General features: G+C 39.9%; 1 long non-coding RNA gene across 4 annotated transcripts; it reads right to left on the bottom strand.

The window, feature by feature from the left end:
- Positions 1-381: 381 nt before the first annotated feature.
- Positions 382-12,598, bottom strand: LOC115305667. 4 transcript variants are annotated; one of them, XR_003914920.1, is made up of 4 exons: positions 11,918-12,598; positions 10,827-10,958; positions 6,661-6,740; positions 382-518 (listed from the first exon to the last, which is right to left on the bottom strand). It is a non-coding gene; the product is annotated as an uncharacterized LOC115305667 (long non-coding RNA). The 4 variants fall into 4 exon arrangements; XR_003914923.1 differs by lacking the exons at positions 382-518; positions 6,661-6,740 and adding an exon at positions 1,209-1,288; XR_003914922.1 differs by lacking the exons at positions 382-518; positions 6,661-6,740 and adding an exon at positions 4,046-4,128.
- Positions 12,599-27,820: the final 15,222 nt, after the last annotated feature.

Here is a 27,820-nt window from a genome sequence, read left to right as displayed (position 1 = left end):
TGATTGACACATGAAAAGGATAGACTTTTTAAAGAAAATGTAAGTTACTGTCTGATATCTGGATATGCAACTACTTTCTAAGCATAAAATTAGCAATGGACGAAATCACAAAGGTGATATATTTGACTGCTTAAAACTGAAGAAGTGTCACAAATCCAAATATCACAAATACAATTAAATGCCAAACAGGAGCAATTTTTAGCCACCAAAAGGCACAGAAAAACCAGAATATTTTTAATATTTAACAAGTTTATATTTTAAAAAGAGAAGAGTTACTAAGTAGCAAATGAGAGACAATTTACACCAGAAGAAATATAACTAGCTAATAACTATAATAAGAAAGCACTTAAACTTGCTAGTATTAAAATAATGAAACTTAGAAACAGCAAGATATGGTCTTTCCCTTCAGGAAATTAGCAAAATATTAAAATACTAGGAATACAGTGTTACCTTTCAATGTTGTTCCTGCAGCATGGTCAAGGCCAGGGCCCTGGAGGTGAATCATCGGGATCCCAAATCTAGTTGTACAACATTGGAGAAATTGTGTAAGTTCTTTGTCAGTCTCTCATTTGTAAATACGTATGAAAAAAGACCTATTTCATATTGGTATGATTACAGTTAAATGATGTGACACACCTAGAGCCTTTAGAACTGTGTCTGGCACATCAGACATCCAAAAAAAAAAAAAAAAAAGGAGCTGCTATCAGCTACAATTACAGTCTCATGCACTGCTGGGAGAAGTTTAATCTACAAATTGCAGTAAAAGCAGAAGGCAGTATGGCAATACTTAATCAAACACCTTAAAAATAGGCAAGTCTATTTTTAGGAAAGCATTCCCAGAAAGTAATCTGTTGTGCACAAACATTATGTGCACATGATATGCACAAACACTATCTTTAGATGGTCATAGAGATAAAATATTCCAAATGATCTAAATGTTTGATAATAGAGAAATGAATTTGACTTGATTACACGGCATCATTCTATGGTGGAACACACCATGACTATGAAAATTATGCTTTTCAAGGAGGTTTTAATGACTGGCATATGCTTATGAAATAACACAAAAGAAGCAGAATATGAAATTATACTTACAACACACCTCAATTATGTGAACATAGATATCCATTAAAGCCATAAATTCAGAAAAATATGAAGGAAGCAACAAACATTTTAGTGGCTGTTGTTTCTGGGCAGTGAGGTGATGGGTATTTTTTAAAATATGCTTTTCTGTGTTTACTTTTTCTATGGTGCAGCTGCATCACTTTTTCTGCCATTAAGATGAAACCTGAATTCAGAAAAGATTTGAGATGGCATAGTGGGTCATGTCTTTTGTTCCTCATAAAATTTAAAATGTTTTCAAAACTCTCAGAGGAGAAACAAGAGGAAATAAATCTGTAAGAGACACAAACACAAACACATTTCTGTTTTGATCTGATGGATGATTGTATGGGCTACACTTAATCTCCACCCACAGGCGGGTTTCCGTGTGTAACTACAGTCAACCAGTTGATCCACAATGTTTGCTGCAGGCCCTCTCTATGCCAGGCACCGGGGCCCTCAAGGAAGACCACGTTGAGCAAAGCAGGACCTGTCTCTACCCTCCCTGAGCTCACGGTCAAGGGAGGATACAGCAGTTCCAGATCAAAGGCTCAACAGAGAAACTCGGGCCTGCATGTATTTAGAGATGTGTAAATTTGTTGGAGCTGTTCTTTAGTTTTAAAAAATATATAAAGGGCTATTTTTTGTGTGTCCATTATAAGGAATGTTTTCTAAAACCAAAAAGAAAAACAAGATGCCTCAAGTGTCTGAGATGCCAGCCTGGTAGACGCGACTGGAGGACAAGTTCGCCAGGGTCTCTGGGAGGCAGTTGATGTGTGAGGACACAGAATGGCCAGCTGTGCTCCAGGTCACAGAGAATGCCATTGTTTGTTCTTGGAAACTGTTGCTTTTGTTCGCCAACTCCCCCACGCCTCGCAGAGAGCAGGCATAAACAGTCACAGTCCTGGCCTACTGTTCCTTTGTAAAGCGCCCTATTCCTTCTTGTTAGCATTTCTACCATTTAGTGACCTTGATAAAGACAATTAAGCAAGCAATGAAAATAACTCAGGTTCATATGAAGTTGTTTCCTTGTGTGGAAGAATGAGCTCCTTTTTCACTCTGTCCCGTAGTAAATACACACTCACATATCTGCATGTATATTTGTACATGTGCACATAACACATACATGCACACATACTAAGGCGGACAGGCTTTTTAGAAATGAAAGTGCTGACGCACATGGAAACATTTTTGTTAAGAGAGAAAATATACTATGCTATTAGCACATGAAAATAAAACAAGAAGATTTATATAATGTGAGGGGGCCACAGCTTTTCTGCAAATGTTATGATTATAATTCCAAGTAAAAATAGATTAGAAAGACCTATTTGAAATAATAGTTCAACGACCCACCACTCACCACCTGCAGCTTCACCTTTTGGGAAAACAATCAAGAATGAGAAAATAATTCAATAGTATAGCCAGAGTAGACCCTTGACTAATGGCTCCTTCACGGGGCCCCCACTCTTCCTCACTCTCTATATGTTTCTGACAAAGTACCTGTGGCTATCAGCCTTCTAAGACCTCTGCAGATTAGACACAGGAGTCCTCCCAACTGCCGTGGTGCATTGATGGCAACATGACATAACCATTAAAAGTAAGAGGAAAAAAATAAGAAAACCATAAAATATAAGTGCAAAGATTCAAGAAATAAGGTCACCTGGCTTCATGCACCATTATAGAGTCCTCAGTGAGCCCTGAAGAAATGACTCCTTACGTACACTGTACATACATAATGTATGCTGTACAGGACACATTTTCAAATACATTGCGCTAAATGTTTCTTCTTTCATTTTTTTAAAAGTAAAGTCTATGCCCAACATGGGGCTCAGACTCCAAGATCAAGAGTTGCATGTTATACCAACTGAACCAGTCAGGTGCCCCACAGATTGTGCTTAAAGAAATGGTTAAATTGTATTCTGTATACTCTGCTGAAGTTAGACTCGTGGGAAATTCATCTTACTATATTGTACTTTTAAAAATATCTTATAACAAGTGAGTTTAAGGGAGCAAGCTTTTGACTCTACCAAAACAAAACAAAACAAAACAAAATCTCACTTAAAATAAAAAACGGAGAACTCATTTCAGGAGTTCACACATGCATGCACACCCAAACTCATATATTCCTATATAATAATTAGCTGCACTTCAGTAAAATGCTCTCCTTTGTGATTCAAACTAGAGGGAAAAAAAAACACTGCTTTGGTTTAGAAAAAAGGTTTTTGAAAATATCCACAGGGAACAAGCAATACATTTCTTTAAACTCCGGATATCAATGTAATTACTTCAAAAGACAGATCAATGTGGCTCGACTTTTGAATATCTAATATAACTACCACCCATTCCTCCCAGAAGTGATTCATTTTCATTGCATTCTATAAAATACATTTATTTTCCCCATTCTACAAAGTTCAAACTGCTTTCCAAATATTCTATTACACATAGGGTGGAATCTGCCACTCTGAGTTTTTCTTGCAGTGATGGTAACGTAAGAAAAATTCATCTGGAGATTTTATAGTGAAGCCTATAACCCTTGATCTTCAGGATACAAGCTATAGGAAGCTAAAAAAAAGGTTTCTGAACATCAAGCACTTGTCAACTGGGGTTTCTTACCACTAGACAGATTTAGAGCAATCTAAATCTATTTCTCAGTTTTGCATAAAGACCAACTTGAGTGTATGTTAGGAACACAGACTCAGACTCTTACTTCACCCCTGCTGTTCTGATGCGGTAATTGTGAAGTGTGGCGGTGTGGCCTAGGAATGTGGATATTAACTGGTACTCCTGGTGGTTGGTGAATTAATCTTTGAGAAGCCGTGTTATCCCCAAAGCTATTTGAACAGGCTTTCCATGCCTCTTTTACTGGTTCTTTGTCTGTTTTCTTTATCAAACATACTGGTATTTTAATATAAGATACTTACCTGTTTTCAAGTTTAAAATCATCCTCTCCTTTAGTTTTGATCTTGCTAAATAAAAAAAAATAATAATTCATCCACTTGATAGCTTTGTTGGTCTTGACTACACCACCTAGTGTGAAGAGAGGTAATTGCAAGTTCTTTTGAAAATGCAAAATGATTTGAATGTTTATATGACTAGATAGAGATTTCACAACCAGACTTTTCTAGCCAATATTTCAATGAGATATGGTTTCCCTATAATTTCTCTAAGGCAGGATTAATCTCAAGACTTTAGCAACTATATATGGAATCAAGTATTTAAAATTATTCATTATTGAGGGAACAAATATTTTCTTTAGGGTAAAATTTTGTAAATCCATCATTTTGTATATGATACATGTATATTTGTGATACATTGGCACCTTTGTGTACATAGTCTGCATTTTCAACACAGGTACAATTTTGCATATTTCAGATTTGGGGCTGAGTGTCAATAAACCTTCTGAATTATTACCAAAGTTGACATTTGAGTCTTTGCATTTGAAATAAGATTGGTGGTCAAAAAAAAAAAATCATTTGCTTTTCACTTGGTCAGCATTATAATTCCCAGCTTTCATGTTGTTCCTTTTTCTTGGTGACAATTTGTTGGGTAACGTGGCACCCTCTGAGTCTTAAAAACAGGCTGCCTTTATGAGACACAGAGGGAAATTACTGCTTTAAAAAGCTTACTTGATAAATGACACCAGGCAGAAAGCTTAATTTTGTGCTGAATATGAAGCTACTAACATAAATGGATAGTATAGCATTTCCGGTACTAAGATTTCATGTATATAAGAGGAGAAGCTAAGTTCTGCCCTTGTTCCACCCCAAACTGTAATTAGAAGTGCATTTTGGTACATATTGCCCAAATTGTGCCTTAATTTAAAAAAACAAATGGAAGAATATGATGTGATATTATAATTAAATATATATCATACACGTGGTATTAGAAATAAAATTGATGCCATAAAGAAAGAAGAACCCCTCTCCTTTCTTCCCTCCTATTTGTGAGGCATAATCATATCTCAGGTTGTCTCAATTAATTGCTGCCCACAGCCTGACTGTGGTCACAGATGGATGCTTTGCAAAATAGTTAGCAATCCATTTACACATGCCCCAAAAGGGGAGAACATTATTCACTGAATTAAAAGGACTGCCTATGAAAGCAGAGCAAAATCCTTTGTAGCGGAAAGGGTGAGGTGAACAGAACAAGGTATCTGTTGCTTCTGGCTGTGGTATCATAAGAGCATAGCCCACTCCAACAAAGCTTGTCTCTCTATGCTGTGACATCTGCATCTGTCCTGTCTGCCACCTTAGCAAAAAGACTGGTTAGAATAAGTCACTCTGCAGATCCATAGAAATGTGTGTCCACAGATCCCTACTTACTCTGAGGGTTTAAAAGTCTACTTAACAAAATGGCACCATGGTCAAATAACTCTTGGAACCATTGTATTCACCAATGTCAGCAACATTCTTAGTGTAGGATATTTCAGAATATCTAATTTCACTTACCTTTCTTTTCATTGAGTAGCTTATAAAACAAGTATTTCTAGGAACTTGCTTTAGGAAATGTCGGCTTCATATGTTATTTTAACTCAGAAGTATGTACATATATGTATATATTGTGCATGCGTATGTTAAACACAACTTCAGAAAAACTGAACCATTGTTCTTTGCGCTCTGAAATTTACCACATAGTTTACTGTTAATTTGGTAATAGTGTTTTAAAAAATATTTTAGGGGCACCTGGGTGGCTCAGTTTGTTAAGCATCTGACTTTGGGTTAGGTCATGATCTCACAGTTCGTGGGTCCAAGTCCTGCCTCGGGCTCTGTGCTGACAGCTCAGAGCCTGGAGCCTGCTTCAGACTGTGTCTCCCTCCCTCTCTCTGCTCCTCCCCTGTTCATGCTACATCTCTCTATTTCTCTCAAAAATAAATAAACATTAAAATTTATTTTAAATTATCCATTGTAAAACAGAAATAATCATTTTGTGGTGAAATCTAGAGTTAGGAATTGCCATGCAGAATATGGGCTTTGTCCTTAAGACCTCAGCTGGGTGGGCACAGAAGCAGACATGGAAGAGATACCTTCAATATAATGCAAAGATGTCTTTGAGGTGCTGCTACAGAATGCTCTGGGAAATCATAAAAATGGAAATTGTTCATTTGTTGGGCACATTTCCTTTGATGGAAAATAGGTCTGGGAGAAGACAATGCTTGAGCTGAATATTGAAGACTAAATAGGGATAGGTGTTTCGAAGAATTCAAATGAGGTGGGGTATGTGCTCCAGGCAAAGGGAGAGCCCAAGGCAGAGAAGAGCTTATCCTATACTATGTGGGGAGTTCTGTCTTATTAGGAAGGGAAAGGCAAAGATAAAACTGTAGGTAGGAAGGGTCCAGATCATGGGTGGAGTCTGGACACAGTGGTTCTCAAAGATGTTGATACATCAGAACCAATCATTTTACTGAAAATATTGTCACCAGCATTACCTTCTTCACTCTGTTACTACCACTGCTATGCTCTTCCATTTTCTAACCATGGAAGCATTTCATTTACACAATACCATGCAATTCTTAATACGGCCCTATAAGAGGAGATATTCTTACCTCCATATTTCACTTACAGATAAATGAAGATCAGGGTGATTAAAGAATTTGCCCAAGGTGATGCAGCAAGAAGATGTGAATCCAAGTATTCAAGTATCTTAGTGAAACAGACAGAGTATTCAAAATGACTTTTTATTCATTCCTGATAAATGTTAGATCATTTAAGAAATTGGTGATTTCTTTGAGTAGTCAAGACACTTCATTTCTCTTACCTGCATTGTTTTTTTGTAAGTTACCTCCACCCTTTTTACAGTTATTCATCCTCAAATAAATAGTGGCTTGGTGGTTGTTGACACAGTGACTGTGGAATGCCCATGGCCCTATTCTGCATCTATAGAGTTCCTCACATTTCCTACAGTTTTAAGGCAGGCTTCTTAGGTTTTAGTAAGCTTTCGTTTAGAGCACTTCTACAGGTTTGAGATTCCCTGATACTCTGAGCAAATGAAGAAAGTTAAAAACCTATAATCCCTAGGATGTCCTGTTATCCATGCGGGTCCTCCGCTGTTTCTCTAGCACTTCAGTGAGAGGAGAGGCCCAGAATGCAACGTGCTCTAGTCGCACTGGGTGGGGGTGTCACAGTTTCTTACTCCTTGGAGAAAGGAGAGGTACTCTGGGAAATGGCTAACTGGTATCCTGATTGCCTTAAAAACGTCTACCCAGGCATTAGAAGAAAAGAGGCTGCATGGCAAAGAGTGAATAAGGAGGATAAAATAAGGAAAGGATGAAGGATATCTGTCCATTTTTTTTGGAATGAAAGCCTCCATTATTTTCAGAGATAAAGCACCAACTAGTCACTTGCTTTTGTCTACCATTTGACTTTGGAATTAGAGAAATTTCTCTAAGATTCTGGCAATTGTTCTTTAAAATATTGCATTATGACTATCATTAAAAAAGAAAAGCTTTGTATGTATTTCTGTGGAAAATAGGGAAAGCTGTGTCAGGCTGTTAACCAGATATGAGTTTTAAACAATTCTTTTGAAAATTTGTAACAAATAATGAAATTTTGGAGCTATTTATCTCAGCAGAAATGAGGACAGCTATTTATTTGATAATTTCCACATGAAAAGCTTAATTTTTAGAAGCACATTATGAGTGTACAGAGTAGTTTATTCCAATGTTTATATTCACTTGGATCTTGTTAGGACAATTTTAAAGTTACTATTAATAGCTACATTTGATGGCCTGCACAACTGTTTTTTCCAGGTAAGGCTGTAAGGTTTGGGAAAATTCTTTATAATAGTTTGTAGGTGGGTAGGGAGTTATATTAGGAAATGCTGGTTAATTTAGCAGATAAACTCCATGTCTAAATGAACATGGCCAGATTGAAAATGAACTCATTGTCATCCAGTTTCTATTCATAACTACGTCAGAGACTCTAGGAGATGGAGAGGGTAGCGTTTCTGGTTTGAGCCAAGAAAATAACCAGGCCTGAGTATCCAGTGCAATGTTCTCTGATAACAACCTCATTTTTCAAGGTCATCATGTTCAAGGTCATCCTTAAGCGATTGTTTTATTTTAGTAAGGTCCCTAGCTCTTCCTTAACTCCAGTTTTAAAAAAACAAGTTTGTCTTTAAAACAACAGCATTGACATTGACGTAAGCTGTAGCCACTGGAGTGCCTAAGGGTGAATATCAGCTTGCCATTCCCTGGAGGTGAATACATACATACATTTTTAAGTTTTCCGTTTCAATCACCCTCCCGTTTCTCTTTTTCATTACATGAATAAAATGTCACCTTTTTTATAAGATCATATGTATTAAAGTACTTTAATCTAACACAAATGAGTCTTTATTAATGAAATGAGCTTTCAACCTACATAGATCTTATCCAGTTCTTTTTAAGGAATGTGCAAATTAGACATTATTATTATCCTTACTTTATAGGTGAGGAAACTGAGGACCAGCATTCCCAGGCCACTGGATGGTAAACAAAGGAGGTAAGCCCTGTTCTTGTGATGTGAGCAGCGGTCCTTGAGATGAGACTCCAGGGCTCTTTCTGCCACTGCAAGAATCTCTGAATATCGACTGTGCTAGAATTTTTCTCTTCTGAACTGAAAAACTTCCTCTGTTAAAGATTATACAGAAACAGCCTAGAAAATATAATTTTATTTAAAAAGTTTATAAAATCTGCCTAACAATATTCAGCAAGTTTGTTTAATATATAAGGGGGGGGTGTTTTGTTTTAAGTTCATTTTATTTTAAGAGAGGAGAGAGAGCCCACAGGTGAAGGGCAGAGAGAGAGGAAGAGACTGGGAATACCAAGCAGGCTCAGCACTATCAGCACAGACCCCGATGTGGGTCTGGAACTCACAAACCATGAGAGCAAGACCTGAGCCAAAACTAGGAGTCAGGTGCTTACCTGGCTGAGCCACCCAGGCACCCTGGTGGAAAAGTGTTTTAATACTAATGTGGAGGCCCATTTAGACCCCCCAGAATTCATATAAAGATTATTTTAAAGCAAAGGCATTTGGGATTTAGTAGGTGCAGCCAAAAGCCTTCCTTTACAGAAACTTCTGGGAATGGGGCTGCCATGAATCCCCTCTCCAGGGGATTTTTATGACTGAGAGGAAAAAAAGCCAAGGCCAGTCTGACCTGCATAAACATTATCACAGACTTTCTTATATGTTCTCCTAGAAATCCATTTGTTTCTCCCATAGAAGCCTTTTCTTCTCCTTCCCACTGTGAACTTTGGTATATAAACTTCCATCTTTACTGTTCAGAAAGCCATCTCTTTTTTATACATAAGTTTTGGTTGTCCCCCTCATGACCTGTACGTTTATGGTTAATTTTCAGGCCTCTAAAACATGGACCTCAGAGGATAAAGTAAAAATGTTGCCTCTCCTACACCATTACCCCAAATCAGATACTTCTAATTTTTTACTATAATAAAAACATGTAACATAAATTAGATTATCTTTCTATATATTTGAATCCAGTCTCTTTTATTGACATATTTTGTAGTAATTGCCACAAATCAATACCTTTTTCATAGATAATAATTATATTAGATACAATTTATTGAGCACTATCCAGTGCCAGTAAGTGGGATTAAGTTATTTCATCCCACTTGAAATCCTGAGTATTGAGTTTAGACCACTCAATTTTCTCATATGTTTAAGGTAGAGGTCAGTATTTTGTATCGCAGATGAGAAATTTGAAAATCAGAATGATTAACCAGCATGGCAAGTTTAATACAGCTAATTAGCAAAGTGAGGATGGGTGCCTTGCTTTTCTTAAAAATTATCGATGTAATGACAATACATGATTCAGTCAAGGGGTCCTTCTATATGTAGTACATCTAACATTTGTTGGACCATTAGTTTCCTTCCAGACTTCAATAAATGACAGAACTAGAAAGTGTTTTGAATGTTGCTTTTCCCACTATTTGGTTGTTTCTTTAGGATAGATTCTCAGAATGTAGTTCTTACAGTCAAACATTATGGGTAATTTTATGGCTCATGTTACATGTTAACAAATTGCTTTGCAAAACGATTTTTTTTCCCAGTCTATTCTGTAGCCATTCTTGAATCTAAGTTGTGCTTTACTTTTATCCCACCTTTCTCTGGAAGGCCTTTTTGAGTGTTATGGCTATGAAACAAATTGTAAGTATCCACGGAGAGGTTTTAAAAACCACATTACAGATAGCTCTCTCATGGCATGGGACCAGTGAAATACAGGCTACCCCGTTGGCCCTTGGGAAGGTAATCAGGAACCAGTGGTATATTTAAAAACAGATAGGATGCCCAAATGCATATGACAAGATAATGTAATTTTCCCATTTTAACCCTCCCTGTTTGGATTCATGTTTTGGCTTTATAAACCAAAAAAGGCAAACATTTGAAAATGATTCCATCAAAGAATCAGAAAGTGAAGCCCATGAATCAAGATCCAAAGAGGTGAGATGATTCAGTTGGGAGAATCCCTGCCGTCTTCAGGGCAGATGAGAAAGACCAGCTCCTCCGATGCAGGATGCAGACAATGGGCACAAGTTTTGAGCCAGAGCAACCTGGCTTTGCGACTCAACTCTTTTGCCTACTTGCTGTGTGACCATGGGCAAATATTGATCTTCTTGGGTCATGGTTTCCTCATCTATAACATGGGGATAATATCCTTTTCAAAGAGGATTGCTGGAGAAACGGAACCAGATAGCACAGTAACATAATCCACATGAGAAAGATACTCACCAAATGCAGCTTGGCTTCTTCTCTGCCTCAGCAGGGAAGGAGGGAGGAGAGTGGGTGGGACTCAGCAGAGGAACAAAGGGAGCTTCCATCTTAACTGGAATATTTGCATCTTTTATACAAACACACAAAGATCTGAAGCAAGTAGGACAAAACATTGACACTTGTTAATCTGGAGGTAGTGCTTGTTAAATTATTTGCTGCATATTTTTCTTGTTTTTATATTCAAGTTTTTAATTAAACTCTTCTAGTTTCTGGCATATGGGGAACACTCATAGATTCAGAAGCTTTTCCACACCCTTTGTCAGAACCTGGCATCTTTACTCTGATAAAGAGTAAAGTGGGACCCAAGGAAACAAGGTGTGTAGACCTGAGCCCAAGTGGACTGTGCCTCTGGGGAACTGTGCACCCATCCTTTGTAAGGAAGTTCAACACATCAAGTTCACCCTCCGCTGTGCAGACTGGACAAACACAAGTGTCCCTACACTGCCTTCTTCAGCTTTCGTACTCAGTGCAGAGACAGGGTGTTTTATATGATCTGTAGTCTACAGCTGGATTCCATTTTCCATTTGGGATTTTCTATCAAGGAAAGCTGTTTATGTTTTAATTTACTGTAGCATGCAACTCCTGCCAATGTATTGTCACCATGATTTCCATATTGGAGCCTTCCCTTCCCCACAATGATGTTTATTTAGTCTATACGGTTTGTTTAGAATATCCTCACGGAAATTCTGGACTTAGGGTTATGAAAGTAACTCTTGCAGAGCTCCTGACTGTGATGGGCTCCTCTTGAAAGCTGGCTTTCCTGAAGCTTATTATAAGCCAACAGATCGCCACGTGCAGCAGGGTGAGCTTGGAGAAGACCTCAAGCTATCTTTATGTTGCAACAAATATTCCCATAACATACAACACATGGTTCATCAGCTCAAAGGGTTTTCAGCCTCTGAAACAACACCAGGCTCTTCCATGGGTTAGCTGTTCTTTTTCGATCTCTGAGCTTCCCATCTTTGTTCCCTCCCATTCTCCCCTCACCTTGACTCTGAGAAAGGAAAAGGGAGCGTTCCGGAGATAGAAATTAAATCAATCAAGCCCACCTTTAATGCATTGTGATGGAATCCCTTGTGATTTCTAATCTGTGGAAAAAGACACTCTATTCATGCATGCTGGGCTTTGAGAGCAGTATTCTTCCACTGCCAGAGAAAGAGAAAAATAGTTCCTTTTCTTTCTTTCTTTCTTTCTTTCTTTCTTTCTTTCTTTCTTTCTTTCTTTCTTTCTTTCTTTCCTTCTTTCTTGACAGAACTGATGCAGGGGCCACGTGGCTGTCAGCTCACTCAGGGATATGCACAGAGGAATTTCAGAATGTTTTAGATGTTATAAAATTGGAAGTTAACAGCTGACAGAGGTTGTTACGGAAATTAGACAGTCTTTCAAATCACTTATCAGAGTGCTTACAATTCCCATTTCAAGGCAGGTGAAATAATAACGGATATTTGGAACTTGAATCATATTCAGTGCTTGAAAGAGAAAGAAAATCTGCATCCAAATTATTTGAATAAATGCAAGAACCAGAACTGCCTGGGCAGATATGCAGCTGCCGCTGTTTGAACACGCTGCCTGGCAGCAGCCACGGGAGAAGGCGTGGAGAGATGGTGCTCGTGGCCATTAAACAAAACCTTACTCGTGAGTCCATATGCCATCCATGCTGCTCCCAGGCTGTTTGAAACCAGAAGTCAGAAAACAATCCACGGCCTTAAATGTGACAGCCAAGGGTCTGGCTTCCTTCAAGAGAGAAGAGAAAAACCTTGTCAGGAAAATGCTGCTCTCTTGCTTGTAAAGGATTCTCCTGGTGTTCTAAAACAATAAAATGGCAACAGGCTTTTAAGCCAAAAAGCAAATTCCCACAAGTAATTATAGTACATAAAGGATAACTGGAAAATATGTTGTAGGAAATCGAAGGAAGGAAAAGATATTTCATCAGCTTACGTTAATGTGAATGGCTGCACTTTTATATTCAGTTATGGCAACATGGCTCTCAGCTGGGTGAAAGGAAAACACCTAAAACCCCAGATCCCATCAATTTCACAGTGTGAAACCCAACAGAGTTTCTGCCGAGATTTAGTGCAGTACTTAGTGTCCTTTTGTGGGAACATCAGTACAAATATTCATACAGTACTTTGCAAATGATGTGGGTAAATGACATACAACCAAAATAAAACAACAAAGTCCACTCAAGTTCAAATCCTGTTACCATCAGAAAACCCAATGCAGAGCAAATATTTTTCAAGCGATAACTTAAATGACATCATAAATTAACCAGCATACGAAGTGGGAAAGTGGTTTGTCCTTGAATGTGGCTGTCTTAGAAACATGGCATTGAACTAAGATAGCAAATTAGAGAAGGTGAAAGAATGTGCATAAAACCAAAATTCCCTCTGCTGGGTACTGCACATATCCTCTTTGTCCAGGGAGGAAAAGTATGTATTTCTCCACCTCGATTCTTCCTAGAAAATAAGGTTAAGGTGGATCTGGATGTGACAAATACTTCCATTCTGGTGAATCTTACAGGTTAATATCATGAGAGTGAGTCAGGTGTTCTGTTCATAAAATTATGGTGAAATACATATAAAATATACCTTTTCAACCCTATTTAGGGTTATAGTTCAATGGCAGTAAAAACGCTCATATTGCTTTGCAACCATCACCACCATTCATCACTAGAACTTTTTTTATCTTACGAAACTGAAATCCTATACCCATTAAACACTAACTCCCCCGTTCCCCCTCTCCTAGCTCCTGGCAGCTACCACTTTACTTTCTGTCTCTGAATTCAACTACTCTACATACATCGTATGGTATTCATCCTTTGATAATTTGGCGTTTATTTTGAAAGCTCATAATGAAATAGGAAAAGCATATCTAGGTAACAGTAAGGAGAGAGGAAACGAAAAGCGTATATAGTAGTATTTGGCAAGCATGGAAGGATGCAGGGAGTTAACATAAACAAAGTGGCAGGTAGATAAGGGAGCAATGCCTGGCAAGTGCCTCAGTGTTCCAACTCCTTAGCTCAAAAGAAGTCCCAAATAAGTAGACTGCACAAGGAGCTCAGCTACTGTGTGGCAGAGCTTGGTTTGAGTCTAGGTTTTCCTGACCCTAAAGTTTCACTGCATTGCTATTTTTATTTTATGAACCAATTTCCTCTAGTGGGGTTACTCATCTTTTATGACATTAAGGCCCCAGGGTGGGGGGCCTGGGTGGCTCAGTCAGTTAAGCTTCTGACTTTGGGTCAGGTCATGATCTCACGTTCGTGGGTTCGAGCCCCACGTTGGGCTCTGCGCTGACAGCTCAGAGCCTGGAGCCTACTTCGGATTCTGTGTGTGTCCCTCTCTCTCTCTCTCTCTCTCTCTCTCTCTCTCTCTCTCTCTCTCTGTCTGCCCCTCCCCCACTCATGCTCTGTTTCCCTCTGTATCAATAATAAATAAACATTAAAAAAATTGAAAAAAATTCCCCAGGGATAAGGAACCCATCCTTTTCTCATGCAAGCATTGGTCACCTATCAATTAATTTAAAAATATCTGACTTCTAAGATCTTGAACCATAAGCATCTTCTATTATCATGTCCTTTGTCTGAAACACTGTAACGTAGGAGTACCTGTTTACCTAGAGCCAGGACCCCCTTGAGTTCTCAGGATCTTAACGGTCCTTGTCACATGGGTTTATCCCGTTTCAGTAAGATTCTTTCAAGGGGCCCAAGGGATGGCAAAGTTCATCAGAGGTCATTGCCACACTAGAAGTGAGGTGTGAGGAGAAACTTCTAAACTGGAGATTTGTAGATTTAGCAAAAGGATTAGTTAGGACAAACAAACTATATTGTTTCTTTTGGGTTTTTTTGATGTTTTTTTACAAATTAATGTCAATTTTTCAATGTTTATTTATTTTTGGGAGAGAGAGAGAGAGAGAGAGAGAGAGAGCGAGCGCGCGACCATGAGTGGGGGAGGGGCAGAGAGAGAGAGATGGAGACACAGGTTCTGAAGCAGGCTTCAGGCTCTGAGCTGTCAGCACGGAGCCTGACGTGGGGCTTGAACTCACAAACTGTGAGATCGTGACCTGAGCCAAAGTCAGATGCTTAACCAACTGAGCCACCCAGGTGCCCCTTGTTTGCTTTTTATTAAGCACAGGTCTAGGCAACAGCCAAATGACAAAAAGAAACATTAATTCTGGTGTGCTACCTGGTCAGTAGCCTGTTGGGACAGCGGGAATGTCTCATGGATTCTCCCCTTCCCCCGTGCTGCACCTCACTCAGCTCTGATGCCCTCAGCACGGGACTCTAGGCATCTGGACGCTGTATTGGGCTCCCTTCTTGTGAGGGCTGTGAGTCTCACTGAAAGTCACAGGGTTCTTATATTCTGCTGCATTTCTAATGCTCTAGATGTTGATGTTCTTGTTTGTTCTTGACAAGTCTGTGTGGTTGCCCGAGAAGCAATGTCCTCAATTTGTAAATCTGACTGTGTAAAAACAACAAGCAAATAGACTATCCTTGTTGCTGATGCTGGCAGTTTTGGGGGAATTCTATAGTTCTGCCGGAGGGAGTGACATCCTGCCCAGGGCTCCTCCCCGTACAGGCACAGGGTAAGGGCTCGGTAAGCCATAGCTGCTGTGGGCGTTCAGCCCTGGGAGTAGGCTGGGGGGTTCCCATATAGGAAAATGGAGCAAGGGTGACATTTATGTCAATCTTCTCTTACTAAGTGTGGTCACGGAACCTGTTGACCTTAGCCAGGCATCACAGGGACTTATCCAGCTTGCGTCCTCAGCATTCTTTGGTGTCTTCCTGACACTCACCCTGCCTCAGACCCCGGATCCACTACCTTCAGCTTTGCCCCCAGGAAGGTGAGTTTCTAGCACAGTTTAGAAAAAGGAAGAGAAATAATGTCTTCACTTTTTTCAGACCATCCTGAAGCAGGACTCTGAGGCAAGAACTTAGGTGCTGGTGGCTTCTTGGTAGGTGATCCCATGAAGCAGAAGCAGGGAGTGAGGTGAGACAGACAGGGAGGAAGTCAACGTGGGGGATGAGGATGAGGGGGCTGCAGGACACAGTGGGGACTCAGTTCTTTTAGGGACTCTCCGAGAAACTATAGAACATGCCTCCGAACTCTCCCACCCAAGCATGGCGAGGCTGGGAATTCACCCAGGGTCCTCTCCAGGGATCAACTCTCCCACGCTCCGGTTGTACCTATGTGCAAACTGTATTGCTGAGGGGGCCCCAGGCAGACTGTCACACTGTGTGGAAGAAAGGAGTGAAGGTAGAGAAAGCTCAAGGCCACGAAGCCCAGGTCTTTGACCATGAATCTGAGCCAGAGCCCAGCAGCTGACAACTTGCTCTTACTTAGGATAAGAAAATGACCAAAGTCCTACTCCCATTCTGATTTTAAAATATGATACAGGGCACCTGAGTGGCTTAGTCAGTTAAGCATCTGACTCTTGATTTCAGCTCAGGTCATGATCTCATGGTTCGTGAGACTGAGCCCCATATCTGGCTCTACACTGACAGCACTGAGTTTGCTTGGGATTCGCTCTCTCCCTCTCTTTGCCTCTCTTCTGCTTTCTCTTTCTTTTTTTTTCTCTATCAAAATGAATAAACCATCAAATAAATAAATACATTTAAAAAATTTGACATACTTACTCCTCCAAGACACTCAAAATTATTTTGCCCCTCCATTTGCTGAGATAGTAATAGATCTGGTTTCTCGGAATCCTTTGCCTGTAGTGGCAGTAGTGGCAATGACAATTAAAAAAATCACAAAAGTCATGACAACAGTGGGCTGAAGCCAGGCTCCTCAATACCATTACAAGCTGCCTACTTTTGAGGTGGCTTCCAATAAATATATTTTCTGGTGGCCACTAAGTGGGGCACAGATGTGAACATCTAGAGTAAAGAAGTGGTCATGGGTTCTCAGGAGACTTTCCTGGTGGGACAGAGGACACCAAGCCATGGAAGATGGCCCTCTGCTGACTTGTGAGAAAGGATCTTAAGGGGACTGGTATGTTCATTCAGTTGCTTAAAATGATGAAAACCCACAGTTCCCTAGAGTTCTCTGGTTCCCCTAAAATTCAAACTGGATTAACAGAAGTTGGAGATCATCTCTGAGTATTTTTTGTTGGCCAATGAAAAACTTACTTCATTGATAAAACAGCTACAATGATAATGTAAGGGTTTCTGGGTCCTGGCAATCCTGAAAAGACCCAGAAGTGCCTGTGAATCATTTAAGATTACACATCAGTCTTCTCCTCCATCAGCCTAGGGCACATTTGCCATTTTATATCTCATTCATGGTTTCTTGGCTAGTTTTTCTTGAGCTTTATGCTATGCTGCTAAGGCTGGCATGATTCCTCAGCCCAAAAAAGCGGCTGACAAATCCACTAAGGTAAGGTGCCATTTATGCTGAAAACTGTGAAGTGGGAACTTTCTCACCATTTATGATTCATTCAACTATGCTTTCACCGAAATGCTGTGTCACAGGTTAGCAGAGGATATGATGGGGAAAGGCGGGCAGCGAACTTGCTCTTTCTGCACTGTCCTGTGTTTGGGGAGCAGGGGGTGGGGGTATCCTAGGGGTAGATTAGCTGTGTGGTGGTCTTGGCAGCTCAGGGTGGGCTTGGTAAAATGATGAGAACCTGGTGGCTTTGGATAATGCCTTGGGATACTATGATGAAAACTCTTAGACCTGAGGAGAGGGCAAAGGTCATCAAAGGCCATTCCAACACCCTAGATGTGAAGAGGAAGAAAGAGCGAACAATTTTGTTCTTTTGGTGGTTTGAGTTTAGGGTCAAGCATAGCAGGCAATCTAATCATAGTTTGGGTTTTGGCCATCATGTGGTCAAAGATATTAAAATCCCTTTTACAGTTAAATTTTATTTTAGGAGGCGCTTGGGTCTAGTCTAAAAGTCAAGGTTTGGGGAAGGCAAGAACAAAGTGTGAGGGAGGCTTCAAAGGAACTAGACATACTGGAATCATGGCAAGAAGCTGCCTCTACTCCCTTCAGAGCAGCAAAAGCAATTCTGGGAGTGGAGGATTATAATTTGGGGATGGCAGCTGCATGAGGCATTTTCCCTTCATCCACCTGATCTCTTGCACTCTGGATTGTTCTTTTAGAGACTAGCACCTTTGTTAAGTATTTCAATGCCATAGGCAGGACAGTGTGGTGGTGTTCCCTATCAGGAACGGGGATGTGGACTTGGGAATGCTTTCAGTTACTTGCTTTGGGTGAAAAAGTTCTGAGTGCCAGAGTAGCACATAGAACCAGGCCTCAGATCCCAGGGTGTTGTGCTTTGTGCCAAGCAATCTTGACTTACTGTCACCCATGTGTGTCAGCCATGCGTTCTATTTCTGTACACTCATGTCTCTTTCTTCCCCTATATCATTTTTTCTTTCTTTTTTAAAAAATTTTTGATGTTTAATTATTTTGAGAAAGAGAGAGCACAAACTGGAGAGGGGAAGAGAGAGAGGGAGACACAAAATCTGAAGCAGACTCCAGGCTCTGAGCTGTCAGCAGAGCACCTGATGCGGGGCTCAAATTCATAAACCATGAGATCATGACCTAAGCCGAAGTCAGACACTTAACCAACTGAGCCACCCAGGTGCCCCTCATTTTCTCTTTCTATCCATCCTCCTATCTACCTACCTACCTATCTCTATCTATGTAGAAAGGGCCTACCATGCAACAAATTAATCTTTTAAACAAGAAATAAAATTGACCGCTGGACAATAACCATATTGCTATTGCTGGTATGCCATTCCTTTCATTCAAGCTAAATTCAGATTTGTTGATAATTTACACAAAGCATAATATGAGCTATCTGTCAAGATGGAAATAATTAGTGGTAATCTAATAAAAGGGGACAGTTTTAATTTATTAAAAAGTCATTTAAAAACTTTAGACACTAACAAATGAATGAAATTAATGTTCGTTGCTGTATGTAAACAATTAATGTACTAAGTATTCTCTCCATTAAAGGCATTTTATTTCTGTCTCCATTTGGAAAGACTTTGTTGGTTATTCGTTTGCATAACTCTGTGTACTAGAGTATGATGTTATTAAGTTGAAAGGAACTTGAGAAGATAGGCCATTGTTAGAAATTGTGATTCTATCATGGAATTAATCCAGACTCCAGCTTTTATCATCAGAAAGCAGAAAGGACACCAGGAAATAACACCATTTGGCCTTCAGGGAAGGCATAAAGATCCTCTACATTAACCCACCTCATCCCATGTCACAAGAATTCTAATGTGAACAGATCTGTGTATAAGAATATGTAATGACTCCCAGCACTTAGATGTAGAGAATTTTGAAAACAAGGAAAGAGGTTTTGATTCTAGGTCAGAATGGAAAGTTTTCCATTTTCCTTTTCCCTCTCTGTAAATTTGTTCTCCTTTCTTTTAGCACTACTTCTGAAAGAGGGGTAAGGGGCTGCCTCTTCCTTCTACTTCCAGGAACCTGTTGATCAGATTCAGATTCCACCTTCCTCTTTCTTGTTTTTCTTTGGCATGATTTCCCTTGGAATGGCTTTACTTGACCCTTTGAGTGGTAATACTTAAAGGGCCAGAATACGAATCTGGGCCAAAGGGAAATGCATAGAAGAAGCTTTGCCTCTTACTCTCATAACTGCCATGTTTAAGTAAGAAAGTCACTGAGTTTCCATTAAAGATTTGATCTTGGGTCTAGGCCCAAAGTCCCACTTAGTGACAAGGCGACATTTTGCCTAGGCTTATGCTGTGTGCATCGATCTATCCTCCATTAATTATCTATTGGCTTATAACAAATTATCCTAAAACTTAGTGGCTTAAATATTAAACATTTATTGTGTCACATGGGGTTTGGGTCAAAATCTAAGCAGCTTAGCTGGGTGTTTCTAGTTTGGAGGTCTTTTGAGGTTGCAGTCACAATGTTGGCTAGGGCTGCAATTGTCTGAAGGCTGGACTGGGACTAGAAGATGAATTCCAAGACGGCCCTCTCAGATGGCTGGCTGTTAAGAGGAAGTCTGTCTCATTGTTGCTAGTTGTTGGCACGAATCTTAAATCCCTATCACCTCAGCCTCTTTACACAGCTATTTGAGTGTCTTCCTGACATGGCAGCAGACATTCCTTTAGAGTAAATAATTCAGGAGAGAAGAAAAAGTGAGCAAGGAGGAAGCTGCAATGTGTCTTATGGCTTAGCCTCAGATGTCCTACACCATTGCATCTCTTTGCTAGAACTTGAGTCCACACTCAAGGGTAAGGGAATTAGGCTCTACTTTTTAAAGGGAGGAGCATCAGATAATTAGTGGACGTATTTTGAAAACACCACATAACCCAAAGACTGCTAATGTTCACCCATCTCAGTGTGTCTCCATTTGTGTTGGGCAGGCAGCTAAATTTTATATCCTTACTGTTTTTTCTAACCTTTCTTTTTGCAGTCAGACCCTTACCTCTGTGACTGAAATCAAGTCCACAGATGTCAGCAGACGTGATGCACGCTTCCTCCAGGCCTGTCCTCTCAGAAGCCCATGTTGCTTTCCATTCCTTCTTCTCTTTCCAGAGTGACCTAGGAGGAACACTGAAGACGTTGCCTCATGCTCCTACCATCACAAGCTGGAAGGATGCTTGGTGTGACAAGTGGAATGGCTCTGTTGTATGCAGTGGTCTGTGATCTGAGGAAGTCATACACTTTTATCATGTTAGATGCAGATTTCTGAGTTTATCTCTTACAGCAGCTAGATTTCTTCACTTTATTTTATTAAAAAATTTTTTTACATTTATTTATTTTCAAGTGTCAGAGACAGAGTGTGAACAGGGGAGAGGCAGAGAGAGAGGGAGACACGGAATACGAAGCAGCCTCCAGGCTCTGAGCTAGCTGTTAGCACAGAATCCAATGCAGGGCTCAAACCCACAAACCATGAGATCATGACCTGAGCCAAAGTCGGATACTCAACCGATTGAGTTACCCAGGCACCCCTAGATTTCTTTACTTTAATAGGCTATCTTCAACAGGAACTTAAGGAAATGATGCAGGATATGAGCATAAGAAGTAGGATAACTATGTAATTGTTCATATATTACCATAAACATTTTGGAAAATTGTATATTACAGTGTCAGCGGTGACTTGGGGATAGTTTTTACTTTTTTAAGATACTCACTTTTGGGAATATTTTACAAATATCCTGGTGTTATAAAAATATAACTTATCTTGATTAAAAATTTTTATTGATGTATACTTGACATACAACATTATATTAGCTTTGGGTGTATAACATGATTCAATATTTGTACATATTACAAAATGATCACAGTAATAAGTATAGTTAACATCTATCTTCATTCATAGTTATAATTTTTTTCCTCCTGTGATAGGGACTTTTAAGGTCTATTTTCTTAGAAACTTTCAAATACGCAATGCTATATCATTAACTATAACCACCGTGCTGTACATTACATCCCCATGAATTATTTTATAGCTGGAAGTTTGTACCTTTCAACCTGCTTTACCCACTTCACCCACCTCCCACCCCCTGTCTCTAGCAATGACCAATCTGTTTTCTATATCTATGAGCTTGGTTTTTTTTGTTTGTTTGTTTGCTTTAAGATTCCACAAATGTGTGAGATCATATATTTGTCTTTCTCTGTCTGTCTGACTTATTTCACTTAACTTAATGCCCTCAGGATCCATCCATGTTGTTGCAAATGGCAAAGTTACATTATTTTTAATGGCTGAGTAGTATTCCATCCATCCATTCATTCATACATACATAGATACTTACATACCACATATCCATGCATCTATCAATGGACACTTAAGTTGTTACTCTATCTTGGCTATTATAAATAATACTACAATAAACATGGGAGTGAAAATATCTTTTTGAAATTTTTAAAGTTTATTTATTTATTTTGAGAGAGACAGAGAGATTGTGAGTGGGGAAGGGGCAGAGAGAAAGGGAGAGTCTCAAGCAGACTCCATGTTTTCAGCACAGAACCTGATGTAGGGTCTGAACCCAAGAAACCCTGAGACTATGACCTGAGCTGAATCAAAAGTTGGACACTCAGTAGACTGAGCTACCAGGTGCCCCTTCAGTTAGTGTTTTTGTTTTCTTCAGGTAAATATCCAGAAGTGGAATTGCTGGATCACACGGTAGTTCTATTTCTAATTTTTTGAAGAACTTCCTACCCTTCCAAAGTCCCTGTACCAGTTTGCATCCCCACCAACAGTGTTCAAAGATTCTGTTGTCTCCACATCCTCACCAATACTTGCTACTTCTTGTCTTTCTGATAATAGCCATTCTAAAAGGTGTGAGGCAATACCTAACTGTGGTTTTGATTTGCATTTCTCTGACAATTAGTGATGCTGAGCATCTTTCCATGTATCTCTTCACCATCTGTTGATATGTTTTCTTTGCAAAATATGTTTATCCAGATCCTCTGCCAGTTTTTTAATCAGATTATTATTTTTTTTGGCCATTGGGTCATATGAGCTCTTTATATATTTTGGATATTAACCACCTAGCAGATATATGACTTGCAAATATTTTCCTCCATTTGGTAGGTGTATATTTCTTTTTCTTTATGATTTCCTTTATGCAGAAAGAAGCTTTATGTAACCATCTTTAAAAAAGAAAAATACTAATTTTGTAAATATAATGTATCCTTATCTCTACTCTTATTTTTACTACTATTTTTATTATTGTTTCTCCTTTCTCTCACTTTGATGATTTACTGTTCTTTAATTTTTTAGCACCCAGTGGCCAAGATGGAGCTGCCAATGTACCCGAGAAGGCTTATTTCATGCCCTTCTTGTTACCTCTTCCCTCCGTTGATATCCCCCAGATAGCAGAGATTCATAAAAAGAAGGGCTAAGTCAGAAGGTCTGCTGGGACTTCTATAGCACAGACCAAGCAGGAGAACGGAGCCAGGATCTGATGTGCCAGGTAGGGAAACATAGCTGAACTATGAGAAATAGCTCTTTATGGTTCTAATTCAGTCTTGGTTTTGCTTTTGCATTTTGTAATTTCTTACTTTTTTGTATTTTTTTTCTTTCAGCTATTGTTTCATCTCAACTCTTCTGTCGTGTTAGTTCACTGATCCTATTTTCTGGAGGTCATGCCCTCCATTGTCTTTTTGAAGACACCAAGCCAATGCCTTTTAAATTTTTCCTTTCCCCTTCCTTCCTTTCCTCCTTCCTTCCTTCCTCCCTCTCTCTTTCCCTCCCTCCTTTCCTCCCTTCCTCCCTCCTTGGTTGTTGAAAGATATGTTTATATACATGCTCTTCTAAGTTTTCAGGAAACATTACTTTTCCATATGCTTCAGGATATTTTATGAACCACTTCATGTTTTTCATTTGTCTGTTTGTTTCCACATATTTTAATAGGAAAATATCTTTCTAGGCCAACACATAATATGCTCAGCCTAGAGGGTATAAAATAGATTCAAAGATGAATAAGAAAGGTACCTGCCTCCAAGGCCCACCATCCCAACATTTATCAATACATCCTATAGTCACAGTACTGAATACTAATCTTATATCAGAGGGAAGGATGGAGCATCCTGGGGGTATAGACACATCAGGAAAGCTTTGAAAAGAAAGGCAAATTTGACCCATATCTTGAAGAATGAGTTATAATTCACTCAGTAGAGTAGAGGAGGAAACAGAAGGTGTAAAGTTGTGGAGATGAAGGGAGTAAGCAGTTTGGATAACAGTAGTAGAGGGTGATGTCCAGGGGCAGGGGATGATGGCAGAAGGCAGGAGATGGTGCCATTATAAAGTAGCTCATGGCCCAGGTGATGATTTTAGATTATATTTGGAAGGCAAACAAGAACCAACTGTTGGGCTTTAAGTAAAAGGGCCATGTGAAGAGTTCTGCCATTTGAAAAGCTCATGGTGGCATGGTGACAGTGTACAAGATGTATCCAGGGGTTGTCACCGCAGATGGGTGATTCCCCATACTCCCTGAGGGACTCCTGGGGACTCAAGTGCCCCTGGGCAAGATAGTACCAATTATTGTAAAAATATGCTTTAGTGGTCTTTCTTTCAAAAGAATCCAATTAAGCATTTTTCTTCCTTCTATTTAAACATAAATATTTCTGGGGTAGCACCTGAATGGCTCTGACAGTTAAGTGTCTGACTCTTGATTTCGGCCCAGGTCATGGTCATTAGATCAAGCCCCACATTGGGCTCTGTGTGTTGACAGTGTGGACCTGCTTGAGATTCCCTCTCCCTCTCTCTGCCCCTCTCCTGCACACTCTCTCTATCAAGTAACAAATAAATAAACTTTAAAAAACATAAATATTTCTATTATGTGAGGCATTTAAAATAGCCCTGGATTGCTCTTTCCTACTAAAAACATGTTTTATGTGCTTGTATTTTGTTTACAGGCTGCCTTTACCTTTGACTAATCTGAAAATCTCCTCAGTGGTTAAAGTGGTGAGAAGTGTTTTGTTTCACTTTAAAACACTTCCAAACTAACTTCTCCTTCTGTGTCTCCCATGGCCTATTCTCTGTACTTGGGAGACATTAACATGCAGGTCAGTTTGTGTCTGTGGCCTTCCCCATGCCTCCTGGGACCTAAGGAGGTGTGTCAGCCTGCCAGGCTCCTTGCCAGGACCCTGTATTCTTGGGCCCATCGTGACATCTGCCAGGCTGTGTTTGTTCACTGGGGTTTTTGGCAGCTCCAGTTGCTTGTGAAGATGAGATGATTTATGTAAGACAAAGAAACGCTGCCAGAACGTCAGGATTTGTGCTGTGTCAGGTGGCTGCAGTGCTCCACACCAAGCAATCATCATTGGAAAGTCATTAGCAATTACTTTACGGTAATTTTCTTGGGTGGGGTAAATCGTGTCTCCAGCAAAGCCTATTTGCATAGAAGCAAAGATGCTGGGAGAATGAAATCCTCTGCCTGTGTTCCTTGGTCTCTGCCAGTCTTTGTATGGTTGAGACTCAATGATGCCTCTCCTGTTGATGATCCTTATTCTACAGGATTCTCAGAGGCAACAAAGTATTTCTCTGCAATATAGAAGCCAGTCACTAGGGAGTAATCAGTGGGGCAATAGAAATCCCGGACATATATTTCTTTGAAGAAGGCTATGGGGAAGTTTACTGCACTGAGATTTCTCTTAATTGTGGAAGAGACCTGTTCAGACTTTAATGGCCTGTACTAGCCACTGGGTCTGCCATAACAAAATGCCACAGACTGGGTGGCTTAAACAACAGAAATCTATTTTCTTGCAGTTCTCAAGGCTAGATGTCCAAGATCAAGGGACTGCTGAGGTTGGTTTGTGGTAAAGCCTCACTTCCCAGTTTACAAATGGCCACATTGCTACTGTGTCCTCACATGGCCTTTCCTCTGTGCATGTGCAGAGAGAGAGAGCTCTCTGGTATCTGTCTCTGTCTCTTCTTCTTTGTATGAGAACACCTGTCCTTTTAAATCAGGGCCCTGGCCTTATGACTTCATTTAACCTTAATTACCTTCATAAAGGCCCTGTCTCCAAATGCAGTCACAAGTAGGGACTAGGGTTTCAATATATGAATTCAGGGAGGACACAATTCAGTCTATAACATGGCCTGACCAGGAAAATGGACACAGAACCTGGGAACTATGAAGCCCAGGGACTGGGAATTTGAACTTGGACCTGAGAATTAATTGGATTCCTGGGCATTCTTCTGTAACAAACCCAAGGGTAAACCCTACCATCTCTTCAAAAGGTTTTGCCTTTCAAAGGATGCCCCATTGGTCCTTGGCAGGGCCAGGAGGAAGGGCTGCTTAGGAGAGAGGTGTGTCATAGAAGAACTGGGTAAAAAAGTCAGACTAGAGAAGTTGGGGATTTTAAAAACAGAGGCCATCACTCTCTCAGCTCATGGCATTCCTCATACCTCTCTCTTTCCTTTCCTGGTCTCTGATATTCTCAATGAACTCCAAGTGGCCTCTGACAGCCCTGGAGCTTACTCATTCTTGTCCCCATCTTCCCTTGCCTTGTGAGGTGGAGAAACTGTATTTTATTCTATAATAACATTCTCAAAGAAATGTTGAAACACCTCCCAAGCAAGAGATAATTCTCATCCCTTGTTTCAAGGGCCTGTATCTACCTTTTTGGTGGAAGTCAGGGGTAGAAGCAAATATATTCTATAGAAATACCCACACATTGGATCAAAGTACAATTTGTGAAGTTGGGCCCTAAAAAATACTTTGGGAGGAAGGAAGTATGTGGACAAATACTTAAGGAAATAGAGAATATTACTTTCTTTTCAGACAGATTCATCTCTCCAAGAGCAAAAACAAGAGATACTGTAAAAACAAAAATGAGCCTGTTTCACTTTTTTAAACCCAGAATTTCCTAAAGTTAAGTGACCAGATAAGCTACTTTTCTTTTAAGAGCAGAAACTTCTTTGGGAAATAATATTCCACGTTTCTTGCGGTGATGTTGGGAATGCAATGACATAAAGAACCCAAATCACAAGACAAGGTCCTGTGGCCACATAATTTATTTCCCTCCAAGAAACTCCTTAAGCAATCCTTAAAAAATGGTAATCTGTGCTCACCTTAGCTACTGTCTGCAACTTTCCTTCCTAATGCCATTGCATTGTCTTCATCATAACCTTCTTCCACACATCAACTCTAAGCTGCAAGAAAAATGTTTCTTTTCATTTTGTCCTAAACTTAGGAAAGGGACATCTGGTCCCCATTAAGCTACTAGGTAAGAGACTTTTTCATGATTGAAGTTGAAAACCATGACTGCATGGGGACTCAGGTTTCTCCACCTATGCTCAACAAGGCCAGATCCTGGCCTTTCTTTGGGGATCATATGTTATTTTCTGTTTCCTTAATACCTGTCTCTGTTGCTTCACTTACAGATTGGGGAAGTAACTAACACCAGCCTTGCCCATTCCCAAGGTTGGTGACAAAGATTAATAAGGTGAAGTTCAAAGAGGTACTGTTTATTTGGAGAGGAACTTTAAAAAAAAACAAAACCAAGGTGGTGTTATTACCCTGAGAAATTTACAAGGAACAGTAAAGTCCAGAGAGGCTTCAAAGTCAAATGCAGACCTTGAGTCTGGTGCTGGAAGCACAGGGAGGAAAATGAGTGCTGGAGAAGGTAGAGCTCTAGAGAACAGGAGTGGAAGGCCCATACTAGGAACTGGTCAGTTGCCCAGTGGTTGGGTACTTGGTCAAAACTAAATGACCTGGTCTTGCTAAAATCTTGGGGACACATGGATAATCTAAAACCGCTTTGGAGTTTAGAGTCCTAAGGGAAATAATAAAGGAGACAGGCATTCTCTTGCTTTACACCTGGATTATAAAATGGTTTTCGTAAATTGAGGAAAATACGGTGCTGTCATATGAATGAGAGCAGACACAGCATTAGCAAGCCTCAGCCAAGGTTCCCGGGACACAGGTGAAGAGAAGGTCCATGTGCTAGTAACCAGAATGCCCTTCATGTCCATGACGTCCCAAAGGACTCCCTGAAAGGGCTCCTGGCTGGCTCAGTTGGTGGAGCATACGACTCTTGATCTCTGGGTTGTGAGTTTGATACCCACATTAGGTGTAGAGAGTACTTAGAACTAAAATCTTTAAAAAAAGAGCTCCCTAAAATAAACAGATTTTGGGGAGACTTGGCATCAGTTATAAGTCCTACAATAGCATGTAGAAAAAAGTACTGATGAAAGAATAATCATTATTGTTAATTAGACCCTACTTTGAAATTCAGCCTTTACTCTGGCCCATGGAAACACAGATTATAAATTTGAAATCAACAATTTATATGTTGTATAAATTGACACCATAATGTATATATAATATACACATATCTGTATATGCCCTAGCTCCACGATAGTAAGACGGATAAACAGATTAATCACTGAAGTAACTAGGAGTTATGATTTGTGGTAATTATGCCTTCTCTTTGTTTTTGTAATGGTTTATGCTGGTCCAGCACATCAGCATCCCTTTTTCAGAGTATTGATATACCTGCTAAAATAAA

Source organism: Suricata suricatta, chromosome 2 (genome assembly GCF_006229205.1).
Source record: "Suricata suricatta isolate VVHF042 chromosome 2, meerkat_22Aug2017_6uvM2_HiC, whole genome shotgun sequence".
Taxonomy (NCBI): Eukaryota; Metazoa; Chordata; class Mammalia; order Carnivora; family Herpestidae; genus Suricata; species Suricata suricatta.
The sequence above is the reverse complement of the archived record's forward strand: the minus strand, read 5'-3'. Positions and strand labels throughout refer to the sequence as shown.